The following is a 9,267-nucleotide window of genomic DNA, read 5'->3' as shown; positions in this document are numbered from 1 at the left end:
CATGAAATTTGGAGTGATAATGCTTTCTTACTCTAGCACATTTGGAATCGGAAGTTATGATGTTGTAGTTAAAAGAAAGGATGAAGTAAGACAAATTCCATGAAGTGTTTCTTGACAGGAATCCACACTAAGTTTTAAATATTTGTTTTAGCTCGTCAAGGAATGTTCCTTAAGAAGGAAACTTATATGTCAAGAATTCAGTGAGAGTCTTATTAATCTTGAGAGTTTTAGGAGTCAATCGACAATGAATCTTTTAAGTTATCACTATAACACGATCTGAGGTTGATAACCTATCATGTTAAGTTGACACATTCTTGTTTTTGGGCACCTTCTACTTGAGTTAACAATGATGATGAGTTCTATGTTTTTTTCATTTAACTGCAAAAGCAAAGCATGTTGGTCAATGAAAGTGCTTTGATCAATATGGGTGAACTACTAAAAACATGGAAGCACTGGTAGGCTCTTGTGCTACCAGAGGGCAAGAAATTTAGAATAACGAAGTTCAGTCCGAGAAGGAAAGCTAAGTTTGAATTTGGTTTTGTCTTAAACCTTATCATATGATTTTAGATTAGAAATGAGAGATTCACATGGATGGGAACGTATACACCATAAAATCTAGGTGACAAAAGGTTTCACTCTAATTTATGAGAATAATGATGAGGAAACACTTTCCCTAGTAGATATTATGTCACACCCCCAAACCAAGGATGGAGGAAATATTCGAGGGTGCGGAAATATTCGGGGGTGGCGGACTTCATGTATAGTATCACAACACGAGTATAATAGTGCTCAAAGTAAATACAACCAATCATAAATATAATCCGAAAAGAATTACATGATTTCAAGTGTTACATATTTCAATGATTGATTACAACATGATATAGAAATAGCTGGTCAATGCCGTAGCGTTTCATCCTGAAAAGCTTGTGGTTACCTGGTTTTGTTGATTTCCTGAGAATACAAATAGTTTTGAAAAAATGTCAACAATTAATTTGGTGAGTTCATAAGCTTTTTGAATGAAGAGTTTAGATACCGATCTTTGTAAAGATTTGTGTGTTACCAAGAAAAGTCCAATATTTTCCTTACAAGAGTGATGTGAAGTCATAAGTACCAAGACCGAAATGTACAGGTAATATCCATACTTATTGATATAAAAGTGATTTTAAATCGACATAAAACCCTTTTTGATTTGTGAAAATCCCCGTAAACTTTATGTGTTGTTAACTCCCTATGTGAGTTGCTATAACCATACTATCACTAATGAACCTGCCACGACGTTTATCAGGCGTCGAAAAAGATAATGACACTTGTCACCACAGACTTGCCAGTCTAGCTATTAAATGCAGCTCAGGTGTAGGTTTGTCAGACACAATATAAATCTATACACAACTCGATCGCCTTGCACGCTTGTAGTCTATCCAAGCCGCCCTAGGTCTATTGGCCTTCAGCACAAAGCAGGACCACCTCAACCAAACTACACACACACGCACATGTCAACATATACATAACTCATAAACACATAATCAATCAACAAGAAAGCACAAATCATACAGACTAATAAGCATAACATCATCCTATCTACTAGGATAACAATCCAAAAGGGTCGACATTAGTTCCTTCGACCCATAAGTACAGTGAGGAAAAACTCACCTCACAAGCGGCTGAACTGATAAGATCTAACTCTGAATCCCATCTCCTGACCCAAAGCCTACAACCAGCATGACCAATCCATCAAAACCTCAATTACCCAAAATGCCCTTAAAGTCAAACTTGGTCAACCATGGTCAAAGTCAAGGTCAACAGTCCATGTGGACCCAAGTCGTCGAGTGCATCTACCAACTTGCTGAGTTCCTTTCTCACTTAGAGAAACAGGGAAAAACCGCAGCCAACTCGCTGAGTTCTAAAGACAACTCGTTGAGATCCTATAGCATCCATAATAACGAGAAAACTCAAGCCCAATCGCTGAGTTGCCAAGACAACTCGTTGAGTTTTCCCCACTTAACTCATTCAGTCCCTTTTTCGTCCCTTCCAATGCTCAAGAATGCAGATCTGGAACCCATGAGTTGGAAAACCACGTAAAGTTGCTAACTTTACGTCCATGCATAACACAAGGAGGCTAAAACACTCAAAGAAGGCCTAACAAGGGCTTAAAGCATGAAGGAGGTCCTATAACATGATAAAACTTGAAGCTTGAAGCCCATAGAGGCCATAAGCATCCAGATCTAAAGTGGAAACTTCAATAAATGGCCAACTCAAGAATGACCCCAAAATGAGCTAAAAATAACAATAAAGTTCTAAAGGGAAAGATCTAAGCAAGGAAAGAACAAGGTATCAACTTTATACCTCAAAATGGTTGCAACAACAGAGAAGATATCGGATCTACAACCTTCCTCTCAATCAAACCTCTTCAAACTCCAAGCTCCTTCAAAAGATCACCAAAAACTCACTCTTTAAGTTCACACACACACAAAAGTGAGAGAATGCACGGATTAGGTTTTCTTTGGATAGAGGGGTGGACAAAGAGGCCATCCAAAGGCTAGAAGGTCTTTAAATAGGGTCGAACACCCTTAACATTAGGGTTTCATAAACAGCCTCCAACTCGTCGAGTTGGTTCAAAAACATGCGCGACCCAAGAGCGTCCAGCACGTCGAGTTGAGGCTATCAACTCGACGAGTTCAAACGGGAAATTGTCTTTTAAGCCATAAATTTCATACCTAGGAGTGAGGATTTTACATGATGAGTAGAAACCTAAACCACCAAACCTAATAGGTGGGGAAGCAATTTGCCACTGTATGTCACCTAAGAAAGGGCCACCACAAACCATAATGTCCTCAACCGCCCCGTGCAACCCATTGTCAAGGAACAACGCCTCCTCCATGTGAACGGTTGGCATGTCCTTTGCCCAAAGAAAATTTTAGCAATACCTATACAAGACTGAAGTAGAAAAAGCTCACTTTGTGGGCCAGAAAATTGTGAAAGAGGGCACATCAAATTCATAGCGTTTTCAGCTCTCTATATGGCTAAGCCGCTAATGAAACGAGCATCTCTACTAATAGCTCCCCCGACAAGTTTCACCCCTAATGGCGGCCTCCCGATGCCAACCGGGAACAACCCTTCATATAGCTTCCTACCATTATACGAGGGCAAAAAGAGCTCAATATTCTTGATACTCAACTGAAGGCCCAATTTTGGGACAATAACCTTAATGATGTCTAACGCTTTGGCCACCTCCTTCGAATCTCCAATAAGTATGGCATCATCAAGGTACCATGCATGGAGAAGAAGCTTGTAATTCTCTATAATATTATACAACAGCAGGTGCAACAAAAGGGCAGAGAGAAGTGATCCCAATGGGTCTCCTTGTTGAACTCTATTAGAAATAGGTAATATGCCCTTGTCTGGTATTAAGGGCGGTGTAAGAGGAGCAGAGGCAAAAAAAATTGTTTCAAACTCGAAGGGCATCTTGCCCCTAGCCATAGATTAACTGATGGGTTTAGAGCAAAAGAACAATCTTATGTGCTCATTCAAAACCCTAAACTTGGATCTAGGTTTCTCTATTGTCCATGCATTTCATCCAAGACTTGAATACCCTAAACTAGCATACATTGAAATCAAAATCTAGAATACAACAAGTTTAGATAATACCTTTCAATTATTGCAAGAATCCTTGATCTTTAAGAAGCTTAGTGTCACAAGTGTAACGCCTATAATAGCTCACAAACACCATAAGCATGAGGATGATCTAGAAGAGATAAGGAAAGAGGGTAGATTTTAGCTATAGTAACCTCAGGGTTTCTTGGTGTATTCGAAACATAAGCCCTAGGGTCTATTATATAGCTGAGTAGCTAGGGTTTCAGTCAAAACCCTAATTGGATGACTTAGGCCCTAAGCAGCTTGGGAACCTTCTGGAATAAGGCTTCCTTGGCCGAAATTAGATCGGGCTTCCACTCTTAATTTCGTCCCCCTCATATCCAGGAAGATCCACAACCCAAAACTAACTATCACACAATTGACAGTTCTAGTCCCCTTTATTTAATTAATCTCTTTTAGCCACAAAATTAATTCTTAAATAACTATTGACTAATATTAATTAAACTATATGATTTCTCCTTTAATATATTATTCATATAATATATTAATAAACCATAATAACCTCTCTCAATCTCTATAAATCATCATGTTAAGTTGCTTTTGTTGGGTTTTGGTCATAAGAACATCCTATGTGCTTATACAAACCCTAATGCTTGGATCTAGGTTTTTCTATTGTACATGCAAGTTATCCAAGACTATAAACCCTAATTCTAGCATACAAGTAATCATATTAACATAAGAATGGGTTTAAGATATTACCTTGATTGTTATATAGCAATAACAATCACAATTCCTTCTTGTAATGACTTTAGAAAGCTTAGAGTCACAAAAGTCACTCCTCTAATGGTTCACAAACACCAAAAGCAAGAGGATGAAGAGGAGAGAGGATGGAGGCTTCCCTAAAACATGTGAAACCCTAGAAGGATGCTTAGCCACGTTTTTGGGTCATAAGGGATCTATATATATAGGAGGCTATTAGGTTATCAAACAAGGAAACCCTAAATTGGATGCTTAAGCCCTAAGCAACCCATAAAATCCTTTCCTTAAGGCCTTGAACGATTTCCTCATGGGCTTTCCCATAGAATTTGTCCACTCCTTAATATAAGGCAATCCATGGCCCAAATTGCAATTATCTTATAATTACAATTCCAGTCCCTTAAGTTTAATTAATCTCTTTTAGTCACAAAGCTAATTACTAATTAATTCTTGACTAATATTAATTAAACAATATGATTTCTCCTTTAGTATATTATTCTTATAATATATTAATAAATCATATTTAATCCTTTCTCACCATAATTCATCCTATCAAGTTGCTTTGGTGAAGGCAACCCAAAAGGACCATGCACCATCGGGTCAAGTACATACCAGAATAGTTATGGACTTAGACACTAATCCAACAGTCTCCCACTTGGATAAGTCTAATAACTATTATCCGTATGACTTCAGATCCTGATCTGCAATCGTAGCTTTCCAAAGCCGCTGTCAACTCTGATCCTATCAGATATGCGTGTCCTTTAGATAAGCGATCATATATTCCTCCATTCTAGATATCATATGAGACATGATTTCTAATCATTCTCTTTGTACTATTTCTCGACTTCCGGTTTATGACGACTGACTAATTGAACAAATCAAATTAGCCCTAGCCTGGCCGAGCATTTACGTTTGTCATCACTAAATCATCGAGGGTCCCAAGTATATCGCTTTTATCCTACTTTGGATAAAAGGAACGGATAAACTTTGATTCAATGCTCGCTTGCACTTACTCACCGAATCACACACAACAATATGTTTTATAACACCAAGTTACTAGTGCGTTTACATATTATCAATGTGCAACCGATTTGCAAGATACAACTCACACATCTCAGTTTCAAGAATATAAGATGTTATCGTCTCACCAATCATTCGTGATACAATTCATGGAGTGATCCAAGTGAGCGTGGGTTTAATCCAATGCTCAAATCATATTCATAAGCACCCATGAACGTTGCAGCAAACATTTGCTTATGTCTAATGCTCTTTAGACAATCCACACACCAATTCACGACAGTCTTTATTCATACTTACTTCCAACGTATGAATGATTGTGGCCCGTTCGAATAATTTGACTGTTCTTAACCAATTAAATTATTCAGGAAGTCAAAACATGCAAAGTGAAACACAAGAATAATACTAATCCCATATGGCCTCAAACCTTTAAGTATAAATAAAACTCCTTTTATTTATCACCATATCGATTACTCATTATTTGTTGTTTCAGGTAATCAACTTCTTACTTGAATTATTACAACACTTGTGCCATACTCCCAGCATGCACACAATGTTTACCTATGGTTCTTACTTTGTGAAATAGATCAAATGAACACATTTCCAATCATACTCATTTCACAACTCCAAATCCTTTTTCATATGTGAAAGAATATCAAATTCTTGCCACTTATAGAATATGGTAGATTCTAACATTTTATGCAACGATCCTTTTGTAATATCACTGCACTAAAGTCACAATTACTATTGCCAATGATATTACAAAGTCCTCTATCGGAGATTGTTACAATACAATTCCTTAGATATGATGTCTCTCACTCAAAGTACATTCCTTTGAACATCCTTTTGCATAAAAGTTTGTAATCTAGACATAGATTTTCAATATTCAATTCCCAATATGGACACGTTTCGATATTTTCCATATGACAACTCATTCTTAATAGAATCCTATCTATTCATAATAATGCCGATATGGTCCATCCAATATGGAATCATTTCCATAATTTCCATACGACAACTCATTCTTAATAGAATCTTTTCTATTCATAATAATGTCGATATGGTCCATCCAATACCATGCTTCCAACTACTCACAAGCAACTAATCCTTGTCGAACTTTGGATTGTCCTTTGATAGTTGTTTAATTATTTTAGTCAAAACCGATTCTGGTCCTTTTTCCCTCTAAATGCGCTAGACATTTGGAAAATTTTTGAATGGTCAAATATTATAGCATTTGCAATCGATCCTATACCCAAAGCGTATGGGACACGATGCATAATGTCTTACATAAAGATTTGATACTTTATCAATCTTTTGCCAAAATGTTTTATTTGCTATGTTCTCAAAATTCGAATTGTGAAGAGGAATGCCGTAATCATAATCGAAATTTTAAGAACACAATATGTACCTTTGACTAAATTTATTAACATTCCACAACCTAAGCTTTTAGATTTGAAATGTAGCATAATATGCTCTCCCTTAATTATAGCAAAACAACTTTAGAACCCTTACTACTTTGCAAGGTATAACTCTTGTTTTCTATAATTAATATTGCCAACTTGCAATACGTGCCTTAATAATCATACAATCACAACATTTATGCTCCCACTATCATGGTGATTATTATAAAACATAACACTTATGCTCCCACTAGCTTTGACATGTATTCATAAACATCTTAACTTTCAGAAAAACAATACTTATTGAATTTCTTAAGTTCATGTTTCTAATACTTAGTGCTTTGATAATCTTTTATCAAGGCTTCTTATACACTTTTGCCTTAGATAGTTCATATGTGTGTCTAAACAATTAAGACTAATTGCCAAACCTCACAATTCAAATTATGGAAAGGGATACCGTAGTCATAATCGAATTTGAGAATGCAATTTTACAATCACTATCTTCTTAAAATCTTTCTTAGTGAAAGCATTTCCTCACAATCATTTTCATGAAGGAGGAAATCTTATGACACTTAGATTTAAACGGTGTATGTGTTCCTATCCATGTGAATTTGTTAAAACCAAAGTTTACGACAAATTCAAATTCATATGGACCGAACTTTCTTAATCTTGATTTCTTGCCTTATGGTAGCACAGCTGCCCACTATGTCTTCCAAGTAGTTAAGTAGCTCACCCTTTCCTATCAATGTACCTTTCATTGATTAAGGTGCCTTGCCTTTTATGCGTTCAAAATGAGAACTTATAGAACTCACATGCATAATTAACTCAATTGGAATAGCACAGAAACAAAATAGTGTCAACACGATAGGTTGTAAACCTCAACTCGTGTGCTAGTGATGATCGATAAGGTCTATTTTGATTTGTTCTTGAAACCTTTCAAGACCATTAAGACTCCCACTGACTCCTCGACATATAAGATTCTCTTGTCAATAAACATTTCTTGACAAACAAATATTCAAGAGTTAGTGTAGTTTTTTTATCAAAACACTTCATAAATTGGTCCTAGTTGGTCTTTGTCTTATCCAAGACATCACAACTTTCCACATTTGATGAATGTTATTAACCTTCTTAATACTTATCACTCAATGTCACAATCTTAACTCTAAGACTTGTTTTGGAACGAAGTATGATTGACTTCTTGATTTAACCATTTCTTCAGTTCTTGATTCCTCTTCTTAGACATACAGTTGTACTAAGACTCACTTAGAGGATCAATTGAGATATGGTTCTTAATCATTAAGACCTATCATAAAGCATAAAAGGTACTCTCCCTTCTTCTTAGAATGAGGAAACTTTTATCTTTTTGCCTGCTTGATTCTTCTTATTCGTTCTGCTATTGATTTAAACATTTTCAATCAATTCAGAATTACACTTAATCATATAAGTATAATCATATTTACTAAACCTTCAGTAAATCATGACAAATATTTTTGTTACTCTTATGGTGGACTTGATCAACACACAACTTTGTGTACCCGATCTCCTAGCCCTTCATTTGACACTTTGTCAATGAATTAGTCTAATTTCCAAATATGAAATTTCTCATTCATCGTGCAACCAAGTTGCATGATTCCAAGTTTCTGTCCAATTGAAACTTGGGTGATGAAAAACTCTCCTTATTTGGTAAATTTTCGACATTTCCATAATTAAGAATCAAATCCATTATTGCTAACATTCAAACATCAATTTTTCATATACGTCATTGCAAGGATAAATAAATAATATAAAATAAAAATTTATTTTATTGCGGAAAATTTTTTGACCTTACAATGCAATTCATTGAAAAACTTTGCTAATACATATCTCTTAGCAATCTAATTCTAACTCTAAGTAGTAGCTCAAAAATCTAATCTTCAAGTAATGCGATCGAAATCCATTTCTTCACGGTTAGATTCTGCTCACTTCTTCCCTTAAGCTTCCTCTCTTTTCTTCGATCCTACAAAACATCAATTGTAATCTTATCACATTATGTATTAAGAATCTTGAATAGAAGCTTAAAAGAGTTAGTCAATGGATTTTACCTAAAGCAGAGCCATACGTTTTGACTCTCCCATCTCTTAGATCTCTTAGGTATATAGGGCAGCTTCGTCTCCAATGCCCCTTCTCTTGGCAATAAAAGCAAATTGACTCTTTTGGAATAGGACATGGAACTAATTCAGACATTGCATTTCTCTTATGATCAAACTTTTCAATCATAGCATGTCTTTTGTTTCCATTGTCTATATCCATAGAGGTCTTGAAGGCAGATTCACCAATGAACTTTGCTTTTCTATTGCGCCAAACCATTGCTGATTCAGCAGCAATAAGCATATAGGTGAGATCTATAAGGGTCACGTCACAGTTCATAATATAGTACTCTATTACGACTCACTATATGAGTTAGGAAGTGACTGAAGAACCCAATCAACAGCCATCTCCTCACAGACAACGGATCCCAACATTC

The sequence above is a fragment of the Lactuca sativa genome, chromosome 9 (assembly GCF_002870075.4).
Source record: "Lactuca sativa cultivar Salinas chromosome 9, Lsat_Salinas_v11, whole genome shotgun sequence".
NCBI classification, from domain to species: Eukaryota; Viridiplantae; Streptophyta; class Magnoliopsida; order Asterales; family Asteraceae; genus Lactuca; species Lactuca sativa.
Note: the sequence above shows the minus strand (reverse complement) of the source record.